Genomic DNA, 26431 nt, shown 5'->3' with positions numbered 1-26431 from the left:
CGAGTATACATTACGTGGCATGCAGTGTCAGGCCATGACTCTGGCACCAGTTGTTGGTGTCTGTGAGGCCTGTCAGTAGGATGTATGTGTCAGCAGGTGTATCGCCTATCATGCCTAGTATGCAGTCATCTTTGAACATTGTCAGCCACTACCCTCCCATGTCTGCTTCCACATCTGAGAATGATATGCCGAACATGAGTAGTCCCAGGACAGAGCCCTGTGGGACACCACATGTGACTGGCTCTGAGTCTGACATGGCACCAGTGAGGTTGACTATAGGGTTTCTATCCGTTAGCTGTTTTGCAACCCATCGTGTGACATATGGAGTTACATGTCAGCTGTTGATAATGTCTATGATGGCAGAGTGCGATATTGTGTCGAATGCTGAAGGCAAGTCCAGGTAGGCTGTATGGACCGCTGTGCCCTCAGCAATGGCTGTAGTGACTGATTTGAAGAGGTCAACCAGATTCATAAGGCAGGATCTGCCCTCTACAAAGCCGAACCGGGTGGGATCAAGTGTCTAAGTCCCCAATGTCTCTGTGTATGGGTACCATAATGATCCTTTCCATAGTGTTGCAGACCAGGCTGGTTAAGCTTATGAGGCGGTAGTTACCAGGGTCTGTAGAGGTGCCTCCTGTGTGGAGTGGGACTACTGTTGCTGTATGCCAGTGTCCAGGTACGTATGCTGTAGTAAGGCTACGGCTGAATAGCATGTAATGTGCATGTGTAGCTCCTCTTGCAGTTCACGTAGCATGCAACCTGCAATACTGTTGGGTCCCATTGATGCTGTGTTTACAGCTCCACTGAGGGTGGTTCCCAGCTGGACATCTGAGATGACAGGGAGGTTACAGTCAGCTGGGATAAGTAATTCCACATGTGTGGGTGCGGGAGGGGAGAAACCTGCACTCAACCTGTCTGCCAGACTGTTGGCATTATCTGTGTGTTCAGTGTAGCGTATGTCACTGTGAACTAACTGTGAACACAACTGAGGGTTCCCACCCAGGTGTGTAACATAGCAGAGGAAGGCCTTGTGGTTATCTGTAGTGACCATAGCGATGTCCCTGTCATTGTTGGCCTTGCATGTTTGTACGACAAAACATATCTTTCTACTACTGCTGATGAGAGATGCCGTAGCTCTATGGAAGTATGCTCTGCCGTGCACTAGCTACCTTCTGTTGTTATACAATTTGTTCAATGCTGGGTTCCACCAGACAGGAGATGTCTGTAGAAGCATATGTGAAGGTGTCTGCATTGTGGGAAGTGGATTACACTGGCCCAGTGGGCATTAAGGATACCAACTCAGTTATAAGACGTGTAAAGTCGGCACGTGAGAGGTTTCCCACTGTAGTCTTTTGTGTTGTGGGGGAGGTGGGATATGTATATCCAGGGGGATTAGTCTGTGGGCAGATGTGACAAGTAAGGGGTATACTTCCAGTGTGTAGCACATTGTCCCTATGTTTGTGATGATCAGGTCTAGTATATTATCTCCTGTTGTGGGAGAGGTGACTAGCTGTTCCATTGCATTTGACATAGTGAATTCTGGGAACCTTTAGGCTAGGGTGTTTGGGGTAGAATAATGCACCCAGTGTATGTTAGAGTAGTTGCAGTATCCCAATATGATGGTGTGTGGTGGGACATTCATATCCTCCAATGTCTACAGGAAGGCTGACTGTGGTCCCTGAGATTGTGAGGGTGGTCTGTAACATGCTACCTGTTGTATAGCAGGTTTGTCTATGGTTATCTGCACCTGAATGGTCTGTGATGCTTCATGTGTTGCCACTAACCTGGAGGTGTGTGTGTCCTCCATGAATATGGACACACCCCCTCCCTTTTTGTTTTGCCCCGAGTCCTGGGGCCAAAACGCATGATACGGGGTATAGCCTGGTACTGCTGGTGTGCTCTCAGGAGCCTTGAACCAGGTTCTCACTTATTGCACAGACATCGAGATTGGTAGAATATGTACGTACAGATATATGTAATACAAACATACATATATAGATATCTGTAGAGACTTATACATATACAGATAGATCTGACTGACAACAGATATGTCTGTCTATGACTATCTCTCACTCTCTGTCCCACTCACTCACACTCACACTCACCCTGTGTCTCTCTCTCACTCTCTCCCCCTCTCTCCCCACATCTATATGTATATATCTACATCTATATATACATATTATATAAACATATATACAAACAGATATATATCCATATACAGATATAAATATATCAATACATATATATGTATTTACATATATATATACATATATAGACTGTGTGAGGCACATGTGTGCAGATGTCTTGCTACAGGTGCCTGGTGTCACAGGCATGGAGTGAACACCAGTGTGGATACTGGAGTACCATACCCCATTCAAAAACACTGACACCAGTAACCACCACATATGTACATGCCTGCCCACCACTGCATGTGTCAGGGGGGAACAGGGTCAACAAGTGTACAATAGGCTCCACATCGATATACACAGTGGCACACTTGTCCTGTAATACCTGCACATGGAATGTGTCAGCGGACATGGTGTGTCAGCTATGGACATGTAGATCACTGTACCCCTCCACACCCCACAATGTCCTACACGGTATGTACCTCCCATGACACCTACAGATATGGTGAAGGACACAGACATATGCAAGTAACTGTGTCAATGCACTCAAACACCACAGAGCGCACACAGACTACCTGCATAGAGGTTAACACTGCTGGATATACATAGTTCGGTCACACCCATGACAGTTGTCTACCAACCATGGTAACACCTCCAACATCCACAACACAAATTACCTATGTCTGTTGTCAATGCAGTATAGAGCACATGGTGAAGGTACAGGACCCTACCCACAGATATGACATACCCTGTAGTAGACCACACAGAATTAAGAAGCAAGGCTCCCCATGAGTAGATGTCAGACATACCCCTGCTGAATGTTATGCTGATAGGTAATATGCCATATGAGTCACCCTGTTTAACTGTTTGTAAGGAGCAGGTACGATCATAACACATGTGTCACAAGGGGCAGGGTAGCATAACAGTATGCCGCTGTAGGCCCAGGGCCAAAAGCACACTACCTACCTTGGGCACAATGCACACCCATGAACACATTGCAAATGGAATATGTGAGGTGGAATGAGTGTACTAGTGACTGAGTGCATGTTGTGTACTGGTGTGATTGCTCACCATGACTGTCTGTCTGTCATGGTAGTGTGTGTCCTTGGTGTGAGGCCAGAGACAGGTGTGTGGGGTATTGCGATCAACACATACTACATTGCCATATGTTGTGCTGTGTTACCCTGTATGTCACTGTGGTGTAGGTAGGGTTATGGCAAGTAAGAGTAGTGTGCATTACCAGTGAAATATGTAACGTGCATTGTGTGCAGTGCATGGGCTGATAATGTTCCCCATACAGTACCTTGATTCAAACCCCTAGTGTGAGGTTGTGTATTGTACCTGAAACAGTGTGTTGACTGCTGCAGTATACTTGTCTGTTGTATGGAGTGTGCCAGGTACTGTTGCACAGTTGTCGGATGAGCACTGATATCTGGTCATGTACATGTGTATCCCCCAATAGACAGACAGATGCTATATATGGTGCCTAAGTTATATCACTGCAGTCAAGTATTATGTGTATTATGTGTGCTATAGTCTGCTGAAAGATATTGCTGACATATTTCCCTTCTCCTTTTCAGGGCCATGGTTCACCAGCAGAACCCAGTCTACTCCACTGCAGAGGAGGAGGAGATACACCAGAGCCTGGTGCGGGATTTCGCTGTACTCTTTTCCCGCACCAGCCAGAACCAGCAGGAGAGGGCTGCACTGTGGCAAGACCTGGTCCGTCGGGCAAATGACATAGGCACACATAACCGGACATATGAGCAGGTACGCCATCACTGCAGTGATTTAATTAGAAATGTCCGTCAGCGTGCGTCGGATATCCACAGGCAGCAGCTTGCCACAGGTGGTGGGGTGGCTAGACATCCCCCCCTCACCAGACTGGAGGGACTACTCCTGAGTGTTGTGGCTCCAGCACAGCAGCAACAACAACAGCATACATGTGTAATGATGGAGGCTGGAGCCACACAGCAGCAGGACACAGAGCATGCAGGTAACATGCCATGTGTATAGTTGACCATTCTGTACACTGTTAGGTTATGCATGTGTGGGGTGTGTCCTCGATTTGTAGCTGTAATCTTGGTAATTATTGTGCATTACTGATAACCTCATTATCTGCAGTACACCTGTGGAAGCTAACTGTTGCACTACTGAACTGTATCATGCCCACAGTATCAATGGCACAGTTGTGCCCACTGACGATAAATTTCTCTTTTCTGCAGGTCCCTCTGGTGTAACAGCAAGGCAGCCTATCCATGCGGGTGAGTGTGTAATACCATTACCTTCACTACTCTGTATACTAATAGTAATAATAGGCTGAAGCAGTAGTGCTATGTGTTTGATTGCAGGTGTGTTTGTGTCTGTGGGTTGATATCTCATATAGTGAGGTTTGTGCATGTGGGCATGTGTGCATGTGCCCATGTGTGCATGTGTGCATGTGCCCATGTGTGCATGTGTGCATGTGTGCATGTGCGCATGTGTGCATGTGTGCATGTGCCCATGTGTGCATGTGTGCATGTGTGCATGTGTGCATGTGCCCATGTGTGTATGTGTGCATGTGTGCATGTGTGCATGTGCGCATGTGTGCATCAGTGGTGGCATTGTGTACACATTGTAAACTGTGTTTCCTGTCTTACTCCCACAGGTTCTGGTGTTGCTCTGGTGTCGTGCAGCAGGGAACCTGAATCAGCTGCTGTGGATAGTGATGATGATACCTGTGTAATGGCACAGGTAGGTGTGTCAGGGTCCGTCATTAGTCAGCCAATTGACACTACACAGCTGTCGACCCCATCAATGTGCACAGTCATCCTGCCAATACATCCTTTGTCACCAATGTCCCTAGGTGATGGACAGGATACAGTGGGCATTGACCAGGGTAATGTGGTACCGGTGGCACATGCATCCCCAAACTGCAGCCATGGCCAGGGCCCTGACATGGTACCACACAGGCAGATGTCCATGGGTTCTCGTGAGAGCATCCATGGGCGTACCACCCCTGTCAGACGTGCCCACAGAGGTATTTCAACACCAGCTATGTTTCAGGCTGTAATGCAGGCGCAGTCATGTATGGAACGGTACACCAGACAGGGTCTGAGGGAGCTGAGAGCATGTCGCACAGCCATGAGTGACAGTATGCGTGATGTTGTGGCTGCCATCCGCAACTTCACCGAGGTCATTGACAGACGTTGGGGGGACACATTAGATCTGTTCCACAGCTATATGTCCATGAGCCAGGGCAATGGTGGATGGTTGAGACGTCGACGTGGCCATATGCCAGCAACAACAGCAGCTGGCAGCGGTCGCAGACGACAACAGGGCCGCGGCCGCTCACATAGTGCCAGCAGCAGCCCCAGCAATGCTGGGTCTGTGCTGTCATCGGACCGCCCCAGGAGACCATGTGCACGTGCCGCTGGAAGTCCCAACAGGGACTTGTCTCCAGTCAACAAACACCTGCTTCTGATGACAGTACCCAGTCTGGCTTGGTACCTGATACGGTCCGTAGCACCCCTGCCAGGCACAGGTACCGTGTCCGTGGCCACAGACAGTGATCTGTATGACCTGGCAGGTACAGTCTGTGGCTGTCCACAAACACCTGTATATGGCAGCCAGGAGGTGGGACTGTGTGCATTCATACACACATGCAAAGTGATAACACCTAGGGCTACCGCATACACGCACACACTGCATCAACATTGCCCCATCTTGTACTGCTGTCCCTCACCAACACACACACAGACATGTCAATTGGTTGTATCAGTGGCAGACTCAGGCATACCAAGTACACACCCTGTGCATATGATGAAACTGTGCCACCTCCTGCAATCTGTAAAATCAGTGCAGGAACAGGTTAACATGGTGCTGATGCACAGGGTGACTACATAGACGTATTGTAATAGTATGATGTTGACAACAGTACAGTGTAATTATAGCATTGTGGGTATATACCAGCATGCCTGATGCAGTTACAGTATGAATGTCATTGTATTGTTTTGTACACCCATACTAATTACCACAGTGTTCTGTCTGCACATCTTTGCATACTGGTGGTGAGGCTGTGAAGGGATGGCCACCTACATAGTTAGCACAGGGGATACAACAATGTACATATTGATACTCAATGATGGCCATGTCAACTGCGAGTTGCATGCTGTCCACACACGACTCTGCAATGCAGATGTTTCAGGATGTTGAAATCTGTGCAGTACTACACAACAGGTTCAAGGCTCACAAGAGCACACAAGCACTACAAGGTCACGCCTCATACCATGCATAACAGCACCAAAACACAGAACTAACTATGACAGGAGGGAGAGTGTCCATACATGGTAAGGATACTGTGGTGCCAGGACAGGTAGCATACAGCATACTATGTCTGGAACTGCTGAGTGAGGGCACAGTGTCTGTTATTTGACATGTGTATTATTACAGGTATGAGCACTTGGGTATCAGGCCAGTTATTCAACATTACTAAGGTACGTGGTCTATACACTTGTGGGGGTTGCAGCTGGACCCAGCCCGTCTGACCTGGGAATGTCTGGGTACTGGCTTAGAGTGCCTGCATATATGCACTGTTACATACTGGAAGTCGTACACCTTGTTTGTTGTAGCATAGTCTACATACAGGCCTGCTGACTGTAGCTTTGTTTGTATGCATGTTTGCCTGTTATGTTCCTGAAACACTGATTCCACCTGCAGTGCAGATATACAGTGCCTCTGTGGATCCCTAGTGACATCTGTGTTGCTTACTGTACTGCTGTCCATGTGTCACTTGACAGAACGTCACTGTTTGTCCTGTTTGCATGTAGCTTGCCTGTAACACATTGCATATGACTTACCTCACATTTGCTTAAGACAGCATTCATATATGCCAGCACTAACAAATCAGGAGCACTACACCCTCACATAGTCACCTTGAGTACCTTGTTCCCCATTGGCCCTATGTGTTGTTACTTAGTATGGGAGTCACAATGCTATGGTAGCATGTGCAAAGGTCACCTGTCGATCTACTCTCAGGTCCAGTTGGTGAATCTGTGAGTCACATGGCAATGTTACAGCTGCCTCATGTACACAGACAACCCTCTCCCCTTCCCATACATGTACAACACATGTGAGAGATGCAACCACATAGCCAAACTGGGGGCTAAGCTCTGTTTACACAGCACTGGCATTCCCTGTCAGTTGGAGTGGGATACTACAGTGAATACAGTACCAGTCTCCCATAGACCTGCCCGACCACAATCCAAACACAGACACACACAGGTACATTATTGGGCTCTCAGAATAGCATCCTGCCTGAGCAGCTGACACCTGCAAAGCAGACACACAAGCAAACATTATGCCAGAGCAGAGCACATGCAACACATAGCTCACAATGCCTGTGTGCCAAACAGTGTCAGGCCATACAGCTAGACAACACACCTGTTACGGTTGTATGAGGTACCTCCATTGTCACATACATGGTCCTGCTCCCAGGCTGAACAAGGTGACGGTCATGCTGAGCTGCCCTTCGGGCACTATGATCCACCACATAACACAAGCAAAGCGGTCACTCCAAGGCATGTAGAAGTATGACTCAATCATTGTCAGACACACCTCCCTCGACTACATGTTAGGGGACATAGAGGGACTCTCTGAGCTTGTGGCACCGGCTGGTATGACCCTGGCCTTGAGTAGCATCTCACCCTCACCATGAATGCTGCCACAATATGTAGACAGGATCATCAGTTTCTGCACTTAACGTATCTTTCAGTGACATCCAAAGGGGATCCAATGCCTGTCAGTGTGGGATTACATGCTGGACATGCCACATTGCTTTACTTGGGACAGCTTGCACCTGTCACCCATGGGCCGTTGTATATTGGCAGAGGCTGTTGCTACACACATAGTGCCTTTGTATGCAAGGCTGACATTACATAGCCACCTACACAGGTATCACATGGGATGGGACACTAATAGCAATGCTACTCAACAGCAGCAGTGTAAACCTCAAGATGCATGCAGTGGAAACTGTCCTTCGCATGGGGTACAGCAATATCCATGCAGTAACAGACTCCTGGTACAAGGCTCCCAGGTGCATACCATCAGTGCCAGGTCATTCCTGATACCATGCTTGTCATCCCCTACACATGCACCAAAACAGAACAGGGGGGATGTATCCAAAGGCACCTCAGATACACACACCCCCAGGTTGGTGGCACTGCACAAAGCATCAGAGCCTCTCCATGTGCAACACACAGTAGGTTAGACTGCCTTCAGGTTCATGGCCTGGCACACACCACACTCCCATACGCAGGAAACCCACTTGGCCTTCCTGACAACACTGGGAATATGATGGTCTCTACACACACCATTATATGGTTGTACTGCAACTACACAAACATACAGTGTGAGCATTATTCTAGCTGCAAGACCCTATCTGAAGGTTTCTTGTCATTAATTCCGTGCATTGCTATGGAACAACTTGTTACCACTCCCACAAGTGGTAACAACATGCTGCACCTGTTCATCACCAACATGTGGACTATATGCTCCAGACCAATCATGTATCCCTCGCTGGTGGGATGACACCATCTACAACCCACACTGTATAGTCACATACCACATCCAGCCCCTGCACAGAACACCACAGTCATACAGTTGTCTGATGCATATTCCATGTATTCACATGAGGCAGGCTTTGGACATGGGAACTCTTGCAGTTCACAGGTACATATGTGTAGGTGGCACACACATACATCATGTGTGCATTGACATTACTGATATAATGTATGTCGTGCAATATTGGGAACAACACCCCACACACATGGACAAACTGTGTGACAAAAATACACATGGCATTTGTAGGATACAAACCCCTACCTAACTATGTTAGATCACTTGTGAGAGTCGCAGTAGCAGAGTGTACTATTTGCATTACTGGGAGGATTGCTTTCTCTTGCTGTACTTACAGGGGGCTGACATCATCAGTGTTTAGACAGTGGAATATGCAGCATGTGTTGTGTAGTAATAGTTGCCAAAAGGGACATTTCTCATACACCTGGAATTGCACACACTATTCTCCCACACACAGAGCACTTGTAGGATTCAAACCCCTACTTAGCTATGTTATAACACTAGTGAGAGACGCATTAGCAGAGCACGCTATTTGCATTACGGGGGGATCGTTTTCTCCTGCTGTACTTATAGGGTGCTGACATCATCAGTGTTTAGACAGTGGAATATGCAGCATGTGGTGTGTAGTAATAGTTGCCAAAAGGGACATTTATCATACACATGGAATTGCACACACTACTCCCCCACACACAGGGCACTTGCAGGATTCAAATCCCTACCTAACTATGTTATGACATTCGTGAGAGATGCATTAGTAGAATGCGCTATTTGCATTACTGGGGGGATTGCTTTCTCCTGCTGTACTTATAGGGTGCTGACATCATCAGTGTTTAGACAGTGGAATATGCAGCATGTGTTGTGTAGTAATAGTTGCCAAAAGGGACATTTTTTATACACATGGAATTGCACACACTACTCCCCCACACACAGTCACACACACACTGGGCACTTACAGGATTCAAACCCCTATATAACTACGTTATGACACTAGTGAGAGACGCATTAGCAGAGTGCGCTATTTGCATTACTGGGGGGATTGTTTTCTCCTGCTGTACTTATAGGGTGCTGACATCATCAGTGTTTAGACAGTGGAATATGCAGCATGTGTTGTGTAGTAATAGTTGCCAAAAGGGACATTTCTCATACACATGGAATTACACACACTATTCCGCCACACACAGTCACACACACACTGGGCACTTGCAGGATTCAAACCCCTATCTAACTATGTTATGACACTTGTTAAAAATGCAGTAGCGGAGTGCGCTATTCACATTACTGGGTACAATTTCTGCTCCTGACATATGTATAGTGTGTTGACATCATTATGGATGAAGAGGTATGTACATCTGATACTATCCATCAGTAAGGGGGAGAGCATATCTATGCATTAACTTTGCACAGGCACAGTGGCCTACTGTACTGTGGAGGCAGATGCCCAATACACTGTGGATAGCCTTCTGTATTCCCTAGGGATAACAGTCAGGTATTGCACTCTATGGCCATATGTTTACCTGTCAGATGCAAGTATCTGTTGCTCATATATTGTTTGTGGGTCTTTATTGCCATAGCAATCCCTATCTCTATAAACAACGTCTGTACTGTGGGAGATGTTTGCATTTGAGTGGGATCCAGTACTTTACTTATGTCTCTGTTGTAACTTCACTGTGTGCACTGGGCAGATGTCTGTATTGCGGGAGGTTCCTGTGTTAACACATAGAAATGCCAGATATGTGTGTGCAACTGCTGAACTGTGACATGGCCTAAGTGTGTGAGCATGCCCAGTTCACAGTTTGTATGGTTTCTTGACTGCCGCATCTCATTTATCTAAGTGTGCGAGCATGCCCAGTGTGACCTTTCCTTATGTTTGTATCTGTGGACCACCACATTTCTGTTTGTGTGTGGACACCATCTATATATCACATGTACAGTTGAGTGTTAGACATCAGGTTGTGTTCTTACTGCCCAACTGCTGTGTGTCTGAACCTAACAGGCATTATGCTGTGCCTGCAGGGTCGCCATGGGATAGTTTGCATACAGTTGTCATCATCCTTTCCTGCTGACCAAACAGTTGTATTGTTGTATAGTGTACTGGTGCAAAACTTTCACTGTGGTGGACAGTATAATCAGTTTCAGTCCTATCACTGCTTGTAATGTTTATAGTGAGCACACCAGACTGGTTGAGGGCCAGTTGTGCAGATATGACCATGTTGCATTTTGTTCAGATATGGACAGCTTAGTACATGATTGTTCGACATTGTTAATGTATTCCACAACTTGTGTGGACAGTGACAAACAATGGCCATGTGCCCTAGTCCATTTGTAATGCTAGTCAGAGAGTGTTTGTCCTTCAACACACATTTACTGGTGTTTGCCATGACATATGTCATGGTTAGTGTGCTGTGCCTCTGTCTACCCATGACATACAGGTGATATCCAGGGTACACCTACCATCTCCCATCCAGTCATCATGATTCCACTGGATGACAGTCACTGAGGGACTCTCTGGATATCATGTAGTGGGAGTTTAATCGTGAATGGAGTGAGCTTCTGGGTTATGGACCAGTCAGTACAGCATGTCCTGTTTATGTCTGTGCTGGGGTTCAGGCCTGTCAGCTGCATAGGTCACCAGCATTCAGTTTTTACATGGTGCCAAATGTCCATTGATACCAGGTTGGTCATGGCTCTATACATCAGGCACAGTTCACCTCCAGCCAGGCAGTATGGCACTTTGTGGAGCTGCAGTTTCTTTACTCAGGCAACACATGGCATCTGTTACAGCTCTGCGATCCTCCTGGTGGGGTATTTGTGTGGTCTTTCCAGTTGCTGCAGGTGTCTGCTACAGTACATCCCTGAAGGGCCATTGTACACAATTGTGAGGCTGCTGATAGATGACTGGAGAGGCACATTGACCTACCCTAACCAAGCTGTGCTTACCTTCATGATTAGGTGGGTATATGGTATGTTTCTGTAACCACTACAGACACATGGTTGTCACATGCAGGATATCTATCACCTTGTGTCCCCAGGTCTCCTATTGCTCCTGATGTACTTACTGGGTTAACACCTATGTGGTAATTTCTGACCATGTACTGTGTTTCCACAGGGGTTGACTATACATTATTCTGCATTTCGCTTGTTGACATGGCTGTGGCACCACTTGTGTGTTTCTATGTGTGCCTTTTGTAGGTTGCTTGTGTCAGCTGGAGGGTCCGATATGGTGGCCAGTTTGTAGTCCTCTGCAAACCTGTTCAGACAGAGTCCTTCCATGTTGGCCTGTACCTATGTGATATATATAGCATACAAGAGGGGTCCCAGGACCATGCCTTGTGGGATGCCAGTTGTACCTGGTTTGCAGTCTGCCATGGCTACAACATGTCTGCCAGGTCAGTTCTGTCCTTGAGCTGGTTTGCAACCCATCTACTTGCATAGGGGTTTATAGTTAGGCTAGTGAGCTTATCTGTACCGCCAACTAGGGTATTGTATGGAAGGGTTTAGCAAGTTCCAGATAGGCTGTGTGATCAACATTCCCCACATCGCTGGGCTTGGTGCATGTTTCACATGAGTCAGACATGTGTACGGGGCAGGATCTGTCCTATGACAGCCACACTGGGTAAGGTCCAATGTCTGTGGGTACCCAATCTCGTTATTCATGGGATCCATGATCATCCTCTCCATTACTTTGCCAACCTAGATATTTGGGGTTGAGGGGTGATAGTTTGCAGTATCCATTCAGGCAGCCCCTTTGTGGTGTGGGACCACTGTTGCTGTACATCCGCTCTTTGGGTACATATCCTGTGGTAGGACTGATAGTGCACAGTAATGCTATTTGCTGTTCCATTCTTCTTACAGTACTTGTTGGACACAACCCAGGACACCATCTGGTACCATTGATGCTGTGTGCTGTGTTTTGTGGATGCTGGCTGTTACCTCAGCATCTGCAATGTCGGGGGGCCAGCACTCTCCTGGGATAGATATTTGGCAGTTAGGTGCTGGTGGGGAGTTTGCAAAGAATCTGTTAGGTAGGATGTTGGCAATGTGTGTGGGTTTGGTGTATTGTTTGGGATATTAGAGTGCTGCAGAGCATATCTGTGGATTATCACCATGGTTCCTACCATCAGGTAGGACAGCTGTGTAATAATCCTTTGTGTCCTGCACAATTTGTATCATCATAGGTTCATAGGTTCATACTAGGCTATCTTCCCTGGCCTTGTTTGAGCATGGACAGACTGTGTGTGGGTCTCAATACCCCTTGCAATGTACATATTATGCCCACATAGGGTTTACTTTCCTAGATGCGACACAGGGATGGCTCCCAGTGTACACCTACTATCTCCCATGCACTTCAACGGATTTCTCTTGTTGAGTTTGTGTGTGGAGCTCAGCCTATCATGGACTGGGATTCTGTTCCAGAGTGTCCTGAGCCTCTGGGTTATGCATCTGTCCCTCCAGCACATCCTATTAATCTATGTGTAGAGGTTCAGATATCTCACTGTGGTGTGTCTGCTTGATTTGAGGTTTCTGCAGTGAAGCATGTCCATTCATTCTGGATTGGACATGGCCTTGTACATCAGGCATACATCACCTCTGTGCAGTATGCTTCTGAATTGGGCTGTGGTTTCTTCAGCCAGGCTGCAGATGTCCAATGTTTGGACCCTTTATCCTGTTGGTGGGTACATTTGGGGTCTTTCTGACTGCTGCATGTGTAAGGTTAGGTACATGCGAACTGGGGCATAGTTGTCACGTATGGGCCTGATAACGGAAGGGTATGGGGGCACAGTGACCTCTGTAGCTCTACATGTGCATCCTTTCATATTAAGGTTGGCAATATAGCAGGTCTTCCTGGCCAGCTTGGCAATGTGTGTGTAACATGACAAGTTACCGTCCACTTGTGTCCCTAGGTCCATGATTACTTCTTCCATACATAATGGATTGCCACCTATGTCATACTTTGTGTGTGCCTTGTTTGGTATTTGTTGGGACATTCATACTCTGAAGTGTCTTCAGGAAGGCTGGCTGGGGTACCTGGGTTTGTGTGTGGGGTCTGTACCAGGCTTCAAACAAGTACACAGTTTGAGACAGTGTTACTTGCCCGTGGATAGTCCATGCTGCTTCTTCCTGTGGTACCAACCTGGGGGTGTGGTTATTCTTGATAATTACTGGTAGCCACACTCCTATTGCCATGTGTTCCATGTTTTGGAGCTGTAGAGCATGGTATGAGGCATAAGCTGGTAGTACTAGGGTGCTCTTCTGGGCCTTGCCCAGGTTTCTGTTAAAGAACACATATTACCATTCTCCATGCTGTGGTGGGTTTGTTCTGCATGCACATTGCAGGTTAGACTTCTGGCATTGGGTAGCATTACATCCAGGTTATTATCCCTTGTGCTACCTATGTTGGTGGGTTTGTGTTTCCAGACTTACCTATTCCAGGCACAGTGGGGGTAACAGCAGCCTTTGCCAGTATCTACACAGCCAGGTGTGCTGGGTGCGTGTCATCCCTAGCAGGTGGGGCATCATGTCTTGCTCGGCATGTCAACCCAGGCTGTCAGCCATGTGTTCCCCCTTGCTAACAGCAATACCTCAGCCAATTATTGTACTTGATCTTGTCTTCATAGTGTGGCATCATGCTTGGTGAGGGTGAGATGTTAGGTTGGGTCTTCATGTTTCAATATACTAGATGGTGTTACATTGCTTAACACATGGCAATCATGCCTCAGGTGGTGCTGCAGGGCTGCCACTGTCGGATGCACATACTACACTCCCTGTACATGTTTGAGAGCAGGTTATGTCATGTTAGGCATCCCTGTTACTATATGAGTGAGTCAGAGAGGGGTATCATTCCCATGGTTCCTACTGAGCCAGTGTATGTGCTATGCTTTGCCTCTTTGCCAAGGCCAAGGCATACCGGGCATGCCTCCTTCTGCCTACTGGGCAGGCTCAGGTTGTTCCTCCTCCGAGTCACGCTCTGCTTGTGATGGCCTTGGCAATGGTGTGGGGCTGTTTGTCCCAGCCCTATGCTGGTCCTGCTGCAGCTGTTTTCGCAGGATCATATTATGTAGCATAGCACATGCCATGACAATTTGGGTACATGTAGTTGGTGAGTACTGCAAGGCTCCACCAGATGTGTCCAGGCACCAGAACCATGACTTCAGCAGCCCAAACACACTCTCTATTACATTACGTGTTTGTGCGTGTGCCTCATTATGGCGTTCCTGTTCAGGTGTGTGTGCGTTTCTGATGGGTGTCATCAGCCACAGCTCCAGTGCATAACCTGCATCCCCCACTAGGTGTCCATGTGGGATGTCCCCATTGGCAAATGTCTGGTACAGCTGCGTCAAATGCCAGATATGGGAATCATGATAGCTCCCAGGGCAGCCAGCACACGCATTCATTATTATGCCCTGGGCATCACACACGACCTGGCAGTTGATGGAGGGGAAGCCCATGCGGTTAATGTAGGCCCTACCCCACTCACCGGCTGGTGCTTTGATGCGTATGTGCGTGCAGTCTATTGCACCCACTACCTCAGGGTATTCCGCTATTTGCTGAAAGAGATGCATATTGCTGGCCAATACTTCACGCACATTGGGGAAATATACATGATCACCGACATGTGCTGACATGGCATCCAGGAACTGGTGCAGTACCCTGGAGGCTGATGCCTGTGATATCCCCATCATATCACCAGTTGGTCTCTGGAAGGTACCTGTTGTTGTATTCTTAGGCCAACACATACCTTGGTTTCCACTGGGATGGGTTCCCCTCTGTTGGTTCTGTGTGTGAGGTGTGGCCTGCACATCTCAACAATTTGCTGCAGGAGGTCTCTGTCCACTCTATAGCACTCCACTATCTCCAGCTCATGTAACCCCTGGTAGGTGACCCTGGGCCTGTGCACTCTCCTCACTGTGGGTTGTTTGGCAGCATTTCCATTGTCACCACCCTCAGCAAGTCTCCTATGTCTCCTTATGACAGCTATGGCAGCCCCTAGCATGTTTGGTCTAAGTGCAGCTTTTTCAGTTTTCACTTCTACTAGCTTACTCCTGTCTTGCAGTGTCTCTTGAGAGAAACGTACTGCAATGCTGTTTGCAGTGTTTTAAGTGCTGGGCTGGGCTTGTGTTCTGCCTGTGTAATTGCCTGCTTCTAATTGTTTTCACCTGCTACCTCTACAACTATTCCCTGCTAGTTTCCTACTATTTCTTCTGCTTCCTTTTCCTCTCTGTTTCCTCAGGGGGAGCAGCACGCATACCAGCGAAAACAAGCTCACAGTGGCTACCACGCGCGCACACATGCTTACACAGACTAGAATCTGCTTATTCAGGTTAAAACGCGTGCACACCAGTGCAAACAGGTTTACAGATCTTTAAGCAGGCTCCTACATGCTTCCTCTGTGTTACACGCGCGCAATCTGTCTTACTCGCGACTCCCAGCGCGCACACGTGCGCATGCACGTACAGCAAGAAACTTTGGTGTTGGCCACAGTGTACACCTTCCATTTCTTGACTTTCCCATGCTTATCTGTTGACACTCCTCTTTTTCTGCTGTGTGACTGATATGTTTCACATACCACTTTGCTCCAATGAGCTTGCTTTCTTCGTGACATTCCCCCCTGTGATGTCACCTATCTCCTACTCTGTTACTCCCCCTTATCTAACTCTTACACTACACGGACTGTGCTCATTTGCTATGTGACAGTGTGATTCACTATCCTACCATTCATTTACGTAGGATTGCCTACTAATGCTTAGTTACATGTCTTACACTCAGCTTCCCCCCTTAGCAACCACTAGACGGTGGCCATGTTGTTTTTGGTCTGCTAGTCCCTGCATTGCAAATCCATGCATTACATAAAACCCACATTTGTGGGTTTCAAACCTTCATTTTTCAGTTTTATATAGCGCAGCCCGTTTGCGCGGGGCTGCGCTGCGTTTAAACATCGCCAATCTCCGGAAAAAACTCTTTTTTTTCATGTTTGCATCAGTTTATCATGCCAATGGCCACATATTTGGCCATTGGCATGCTGTCTGTAACATTTGCACACTTTATTTGGAGCTGTCATGGCTCCGTTGTGTTATTTGCAGTAACGTACTCAGTTGTCAACTGAGTACATTTCTGCAACTAACACGACTCTTACACGGGCTGGTTTCAGCTTCATGGATCGCTAATCTACCTCATTTGCATGTCTTTCGGCTGCAAGTGGCGTGATTAGCATATCCATGTCCTGCCCGTGTAAGAGTCGTTTTAGCTTTCTCTTACACGGGATTTCGGGCTGTTCCTGGATCGCAATGGCTGCATGGAGTCTTACACGGCTCTTCAAATCTGTGCAAGCCATCGTGAATCCTGCCCACTGTCTTAAAGATTGAATACAGAGACAATTATCTTGACAGACATTATATCTGGATAAGGGAAAGTTCATTGGTTGGATGTTCTTATTGTCTATAAACTGGTGCCAAAACTTTAGATTATTCTCTTTAAGATTTCGCATCTTATTGATATTGGAGGTATCTATGCAATCTGGTATATAAGCTATGGGAAATGTAATGAAAAAGGTGTTCTTTAAACTATAATTGTTGATTATATTTTTGAAAATATAAACTATTTGTTTTATACCATGTGAGAAGTGGCTACATTTCTTATTATATAGGCAATATTCATGGAGTATCCAAAATATTTTGTTAATTCCAAAGGTTTCCTTAAACTGGGTTTCTGAGTTCTCAGAGGAGGCTATATGTATTTCATGTAATTGTTTCCAGCTTGAGGTGTATATGGATGGAATGCAGTGTAGTATTATGTTAATAATAACAGATTTGGAATATAATTCTGTATTGGGAAAGCCAATCCCATTACTGTCCCAGGCTCTAACATGCCATTTATAGGCTATTCTTGGTTTCTTTGGGAACCATAGAAAAGTTAGTAATAGGGAATCTATTTGTTTAAAGAATTTCTTAGGAGGAGGTAAAATCAATGATTGTATGTAAAATAAAATCTTGGGCAAAATAATCATTTTTTATTAATGTAAGTCTGTCTTCCATGGTGAAAAACATTTTGTTCCACTTTTTAGTCAAGTCACTGATTATAGCCTCCAGTTTAGTGAAGTTAAATTTAATAATCTCATTCCACTTATTCTTAATACTTATTCCTAGATAATCTATCTTATCATTTTCCCAGTTGAATGTATTGTACTTTTGCAAATTGCTATTTATTTTCTTATTGATTAAAAGCGTTCTGATTTTATTTTGATTAAAATTGAGCCCTGAGATTTTTACAAATAGAGGTATGGCATTCATGATATGTTGTAAATAGCCTTCTATGTCACTAGATGTTAGTAGAATATCATCAGCAAAACGCTGAACATTTGGACAGTATCCCTCATTAACTTGAAATCCTTTGATATTTGGGTTATTTCTAATAAATGAAGCAAAAGTTTTCACTGATAAAGCGAAAAATAATGGAGATGGAGGGCAACCTTGTCTAGTTCTCCTTATGAATTTTTACTGGGGATGATAGACATGAACCGATCTTAACAAATGCTTTAGAATCACTATAAATATTTAATATCAGTTTAGTGAAATCTGAAGTAAAGTTAAATTCTTTAAAGACTTTTTGTAAGTATGACCAACTAAGGGAATTGAATGCCTTATCAATATCCAGACTAACAATAGTTAATTGTTTCTTGGTTTTGTTTGCAATGTCTGTTAAAGATAGTAGCTTAATAATATTGTTGTGCACTTTTCTATGTAAGATAAAGCCAGTTTGATCAAATTGTATTAGATTGGGTAATATATTCTTTAGTCTTTTGGCCAGGTTAGACATGAAAAATTTCTAATTGATATTTAACAATGATATGCGTCTATAAGATGCACATAGTTGGGGGTCCTTACCTTGTTTCAGAATGGGGGAAATTGAGTATTTCCACGAGGGAGGGAAAATTAAGTCTTGTTTAACCATGGAGAATATGTTTAATAATAACTTTATTGTGTGCTCTGAAAGAATTTTATATATTTCTGGGATTATCCCATCAAACCCTGGGGATTTATTAGCCTTCAGATTTTTAACTTGTTCTTTCACTTTTGCTAAGGTTATTTGTTTATTTAGGATACTATTTTGTTGTTTTGATAGCTTAGTCTTGATATTTTCTTGCAGAAATGCATCAATTACATTGTCTGAATCTAGTGGTGATTGCATGTCACTGATTGACTGATAATTATTTCTAAAGGCTTCTAATATACCTCCTAAATCAGTTGTTCTTTCAACTGTGTTATTCTTGTATTTAATTTCATTAATGTGATTTTGTTTACTAATTTGTTTGGATCTGATAGCTAGTTTATGTAAATATCTGGGGTTTACTGAATAGAACTGTAGTTTAATCATTTCTAAGCTTATAGCAGCCTTATGTTTCAATATTTCTAAATATTTATGGTTTAGCTGAGAAATTTCAGTAAGTACTGCTTTATCATTTGATTTTAAATTTAGTTTCAACTTATCTATTTTGGCTTGTAAATCAGAAAGTTCCTTGTCCCATTCCTTTCACCTTTGAAAATACCAAGCTTTAACTCCACTAAAGATATGAACTTTTAATGGAGACCAGGGTATGATATTTGTTACTTCACCATTATTGTTGTTTTCCATAAATGCATTTATTTCTTTTAATTACCACTCCTTAAAACCTTTTAACTTAGTAACATAGGCTGGGATTTTTTGAAAAATTATCATATCATCTTTTTTCAGAGTCAAAGCTGAAAAAAAGGCATTGTGATCAGAGATTGGACATGACTGTATTGCAACATCACTTATTTTAAAAAGTGTTTGACACAAAAATCTTATCAATATTAGTTTGTGTGCCGAATCGGAAAGAATAATGAGTACTGAAGTGAATTTTGAACTCTTAAAATATGTATGTCTCTAAAATTCATTGAGGCTATAAAACTGTTTACCTTTTTAGCTTGTGTCGTTAGTTTAACCTTACTATTTTTAGAGGTGTCTTCATCTGATAACAATCAATTGAAATCTCCTGCCAGAAGAATTTCTCCCTTTGCATGTAAGGTAATGAGATTTAAGTATTTCTTCACATAGTTAGTTCCTAGAACAGGAATCCAATATGAGTTTACCAGTGTGAAGCATTTATTATTAACTTCTAGCAGTACTAAGCTTAACATTTCATCTTTATCTGAAAAGGTGTTTAAAATTTTAGGTAGTGTATAAGTATTATTCCATAGTATAAGAGTACTTCTCCTTTTGGCTTTAAAGCAGTAATCCGTGAGAACTGTAAAACCATTAAATGATAATTTTTGCAAATCCTTCTCCAGCAAGTGGGTACTGTCTTCTCATAAATCTATACAATGACTTGAGTTTATTCAAAGGTTAAGTAAATATTGTATTTATTTATTGTATTTTATTTTGTTTTGTTTTCTATATTTGTTAACCGGAAGGATGGACTTATTTTTTGACAGGTGCTGCAGGCGTACAGTTTAATGTAGTTAGTACTACTGATTTATTTTATTTTATTTTGTTTTCTGCATTTGTTAACCAGAAGGATGGACTTATTTTTGACAGATGCTGCAGGTATACAATTTAATGCAGTTATTATATGTTTAACTCATTTCTTCCTATAGTCATCAGGAAGGTAGAGTTCCTGTGTACCCTGTAAGAGTACACTCTTCTTTACAGGAGAGTTCACTGTACTAATGAAACGACTACACTCATCATTGTTTGCAATGTCTAATTTTTGAAGTACTGGTACATACAAAATTAAGGCATTTACAAAATGAATGATTTGCTAAACATGACAGCGAAATGGTCAGCATGAGATGTGCAAAGCTAGGGTTATTAAGAAACATTTACAAACAGTTATGAAAAAAATAGGATATATACCTCCATGTTTACATCAGCTATGCAAAAATAATGTGATACTGTCATGTAGGGGGTAATGAATTCAAGCAGTGGATGTTTGTGAAAAGTGACATTAAACATGGTGGGTTAATGTGAAGACATTTGGATAAATAAATAATTTTTTGATAATTATAACTATTACGATGTTTTCATAGTGGTAGTGTTGTTGCCTCACAGCAAGAGGTTCTCCCGTTCGATTCTCGGCTGGAGTGCAGGGAGTGTCTTCTGTGTGGAGTCTGCATGTCCTCCCCACGGTTGGGTGGGCGTTCGAAAGACATACATAAATGGGCATGCCTTGGTTGAATGTCAAGCTGGCACCTTGGCATTCATGAAAATCTACTGCCAATCATTAGCGGACCAGAGTTCTGCTGTGGCGACCCCTAACCGGGAAAAGCTGAAAGACAAACAACAAACAACAACGTTTTCATAACTGCATTAATTTCACAAAAGCTGTGTGACCTACAGATGCACAAAATATTAAGGCATACACAGTTTCCACTGATACTTGCCATCTAATACAAATGGTTTTATAGATTAATACTGTCTTGAAATATTGTGACATTATTATGTGCACAATTTACATAGATTCAGCAGTATCACAAAGCCATATGCTATCCCCTTGTGTAATAACACATTGGAAAGCTTTTGGTGAACAATTCCCTCACTGATTTCTTACATCTATCTTGTACACCTACAGAGATATAACTTTTTGTTTGACTGTAATACTGGTATTTGTGGCAAACAAAATACAGATTTTTCTTTCATAAATCTACAATATAAACTCAGCATTTACTGACAGACCTTTGATACTAACACCAGTGTATAACCCACTGCCTACCAAAGAGCTATCATATTTTACATTGTTTGTAACTCACACCATTTATCACTTACTATAAATCTAATGAAGTGTGCTTTCAGTAGATGATTTTGGAAAAAAAGTTCTCAGGAAGCAAGTAGTTTCCTGGCTTAGAAGATCTTAGGTAGAAAATGTGTTAATTAGCCTCTTGCTGCTCAAGATTAAATGAGTTAATAAAGAAAGCCACATAGATAATTGAAATGCATGCACATGTGCATGCGCACACACATATACACACACACAACACACACAACACACACACACACACACATACACACACACACACACACACACACACACACACACACACACACAGATTAGAACAGTATATGTATATAGAAAAATAAGGGTCTATATCACTTCGACCAAGCGGCAGAATTCGAACACCATATGTTCGAACTTCTAACCTCGAAGTGCAAAACCATCGAAGGCTTAAAACAGTGATTTTTTTCCCAGGGAAAACAAATTGCTGTTACAAGAAACACCCACACAACACAAGCACACCAAAAAAATAGCAATCCACACACATACACTTAAAATCCTACATCTAATCCTACACTAAACTGTACATACACTACTATCTATCCACTTACCTTAACCCAAACCCTAACCCTAAGGTCCATCACTATCGCACACTCACCTGACCTGTGCCCTAACCTAACTCACCAATCCCACCCTAACCCTAAAGTCTGTCAATACCGCACACCCACCTAACCCGCGCCCTAACCCTAATGTCCACACAATTGCACACTTACCTGAACCCAACCCGTAACTTTCCACCACAGTGGTGAAAATCATGAAGCCACAGAGACGGCCCACTGAATTGTTTCCCTGGGAAAGTATTTGGTGTTCCGCGGCTTTGCGATAATCAGTTTTCGAACTTCACATTTCGAACATATGGTGTTTGAACTGCTGAAGTTTCGACGAACTGATAGGAACCCGAAAAACAATATTTTCAGATATGTACAGCAATTCATATATGTATAGTCATCATAGGTACGAAAAAGATGGAAATTCATAAGTAGGCCTGAATGACTTCCAGATAGGTGATACTAACAAAGTATGGTGTAGTACTAAAAGAGCTCATCACTCCCCTGATAAATGCCCCACTAGCTCATCATTATTTACATTCATACTCTATCATAAAATCTTTAGTAACATGGTGTATTTCTTCCTCCTGTTCCCATCCTCTTGCAATAGATTTGTTGAAGCTCTTTCCTCAAAGATAGCTTTTGAACAATAGAAAAAACATCTCACTGGTTAGATTAACTACTCTTCAACTCACCCATGGAAAGGAACTTTTGAGTATTTATAAGCTATTTCTATAAATGCTTAAGGTAGGGAACTGATCCACCATCCTCACAGGTCACATCCGAGTCATCCTGCTTTTGATGCATCACTGTGTATGCTGCTATAAAACAAACATTTGAGGGAGGGTGGTATGATGATTAAGATGTTTATCTCACAGACAAAAGGTACAAGGTTTAATTCTCACCCTTGAAAAGGAAATCAGATAGGCTTAAAATGGCCACAAGGGCAGCTAGCTTAGCACTTACTTATGAACCTATAAAAGAAGCAAAGAAAAAAAAACAGCTCATACAATCCCAATGTTGCAAGAAAGTCTTCAGTTTTCCCCATCTTTTTCTTTACTTATATTAAACTGCATTATGTAAATTCTGTGGAAGTGCTTAGAATGTTAGACTATCTAGATGGGTTTCTTGTCTTCTGCATTTATATAACTACTATTATTTTTCAACCTTAGTTGTTGGACCATGCACATTTTATAGATGCTTGCTTCCTTGTTATTGCATATTCCATTTTCAGTCTGTGTCTGTAATACATCTGTGAAACTTTTCACAGATCTATGTTTATACTGCATAATCAAAGTTCTTCCACTTGGGCTTCAACCAAAATAGGTTCTGCCTATGTAGAACTTTCCTGTTAAAATGAAAAAAAAAAATGTAAAAATGAATAAAGTAAGATATAAAACAGTTAGGATGCTGTTAGGATATTCTAACTATATGCAACCACGATAATGGAGTTTCTCAAATTTTTGATATTTGCATGCAAGGCGAATCTCATCCCAAAGATAAACTTAAAATGTTCCTGTCCCTCATCCCCACTATGTGCAATTATGACCAAAGTGGATAGGATGCAAACTACTAAAACAACCAATTTCCTCAGTATTTAATTGCAGGACAAGCTTCACTCCAAATATAAAAAGTGAAAAGATTGAAGATCTAAAGAGTCTTGTTTTAAAACTGCAATAAACACAGCGTGATGCAGACATACTGTTGCAAACTGCGTTTGAACCTGGTATTTAAACTTGCAAAACATATCATATAAATCCTAGATTCACATCTCTCATAATCCTCAATTTGATCTGAAGTACAGATGTTATTATCATGTGAGTGTACCATTATGGATAAAATTAATGTGTACAAGTCATTATAAGATCTGGAAAGAAAGTTTAGGTACAAAAGCTTCCATGCAAAATTCTACTCTGCATTTCCCTGTAGGAAGTTACATTGAGCTAGAGTATGTTTGAGGACTGGAATTCATGCACAGGAGGCCTACACATACTTCACAATTGATTAACTCTATGCAGAGCATGCAGTGGGGTCCTAATACCACACATTCTTTCCTACACTCTTAAAATCAGTTTATTTTATTCCTTATTGCATCATCACTAGAGGACACAATTAACATTTACTTAACATTTAAACTACCTTTATAATGTTGTTGTTGTTGTGTCTTTCGGCTTTTCCCAGTTAGGGGTCGCCACAGCGGAACTCCGGTCTGCTAATGATTGGCAGTAGATTTTTGCATGCCGAGTTGCCGGCCCTGACACACAACCTTCAACAAAGGTACACCCATTCATGCATGTCTCCACACAGAAGACGCTCTAGCTGAGAATTGAACAGGACATCGTCTTACTGTGAGGCAACAATGCTACCGAAGCACCACCACCGTAGTCCTTATTTAAACTACATTTATAATAACTATCAAAATTAATTTGCTGTTAAATACTGACTCTGCAAACATGTTGTTACAAATATGTTGTTCAGAAAAAAATGCATACCTTGTTTCCTGATGTTTTTCTTTTCTATCATCTTTATTTTCCATCAAACAATAATTTACATTTTCATCTGAATAGGGTTTACCCTTAGCTGGTATGTTTTAATCAGGAACATGATGCCTGAGTGATGGAATTATAATCAGCCATGGTAAACTTGCATCACCAACATACAAATGTGAGTTGCTCCTGTTATATAGTGACATTATTTAAACCTATATATATAAAAAAAAAGACTTGTGCTCCATTTCTTCTCATGTTTAGGGATGACTTTGATGTACTACATACGTATTAGGTATTTGTATGCTGAGATTTGCACAATACCTTGACTTATACACCCGCAGACAATTTTTCCCGGGAGGGGGGCAGAAGTGTGCATTACGATGCTTGCTCATTCCTGTCATGAGGTCAGTGACTCTATTACTTATTTCTGTTTTAAACAGGTCTTTTTGGTTTAAGGGCACTAACATCTATAATGTTATCAAGACTAGTTATATTATCAGCTTCCAGCTCAGAGTAAATCATGGTTTTATGTATGTATGCATTTATAAATGCATTTATTTATTGGTGGCAGTGGTGATATGTTTTAAGCACTACTGATACAACACTACTTACCATTCATTTAATATTAAAAAAGTTCTCTTTTTAGTAATTTCATTGTAATACTCAGAGCTTATACCATCCAATCATGATACTGATTCATTCTTACCTTCTTTTATCACCTTCTGTATTTCTCTCATTACATATTTTTCTAAATTCTTTACCTTTTCAGATATTTTTTACTTTCTATTATTTTTGCCCATCTCTTTCCTCTTTTTCATACATTTCCCTATAAAATTCTCTACCAACTACACATCAGCTTCTTGTCTGATCATATGTCTCTTTTGCCATCTAAGATAGCGCATCTTTCCTTCATTCTCATTTTTACTTTTCCTTAATAAGGAGACATCTCCTCTTTCTTTCCTTTCAGAAAAAAAAAATTACTTTTTCTCTATTCATTTCATGCATCTATTGTTCTAGTTCTCTTATTTTGTCACTTTCTCTCTCTCTCTCTCTTTATCATAACTCCACAAAATGTATTTCTATTTCATTGTATTTTATTGTTCATTCCAGTTACTGCTGCTTATACATCACCCACCAATGTGTCCAGTTTTTATAATACAGTCTGAATGCCATATGATCTTTCCTTAATATTTCTTCTCTCTTATTATTTCTTCCTCATTTTAAACTCTGCATTTAATCTCTTCACCCCTTTCATGCCTTTATTACTTCAAAGTTTCCCCTTTTCTAGCTCATACTGCCCTATGATCTAAAAACTCTGCCATCTCTACTCCCCTTATTAGTTTTTTCATGTCTTTAGAGTAAACGATATAATTAATTTCAGTCTTAATAATTGCCCTTTCATATGTCCATTCTCTATTCTTTCCTGCCTTTAAATCTCCAAATTTTATTAATTCCCTTAGCATCTAAACACCCTTTTCTTTTCCCAGGTTACAGTTAAAATCTCCTTCTATCACTACTGACATATTTATTATAACATTTTTTAAATTTCTTCAAACTGTTTTTCTCCATCATATTAGTATAAATACGCATTAATCACTATTAATCTTATATAGCTTTGCCTTATTCTCATACTACATATTACTACTCTTCCTCATACTATTATTACATCCAAAATTCTCATTTCTTAATTTTTATAAAATTCCTATTCCAGAGCATATTTCATTTCCTACAGACCAAATGCACTTCCCCCCCACACACACACACACACATACACTGTATTCTTTTGATTTATTTTCTTTCTTTGTTATATCTGGTATCTAGCAAGAAAAAAATATGGGGGATTCAATAAACCCTACACAGTAATTTTCT

The sequence above is a fragment of the Protopterus annectens genome, chromosome 2.part2 (assembly GCF_019279795.1).
Source record: "Protopterus annectens isolate FY-2018-M chromosome 2.part2, PAN1.0, whole genome shotgun sequence".
In the NCBI taxonomy this organism is placed as follows: Eukaryota; Metazoa; Chordata; order Ceratodontiformes; family Protopteridae; genus Protopterus; species Protopterus annectens.
The sequence above is the reverse complement of the archived record's forward strand: the minus strand, read 5'-3'. Positions refer to the sequence as shown.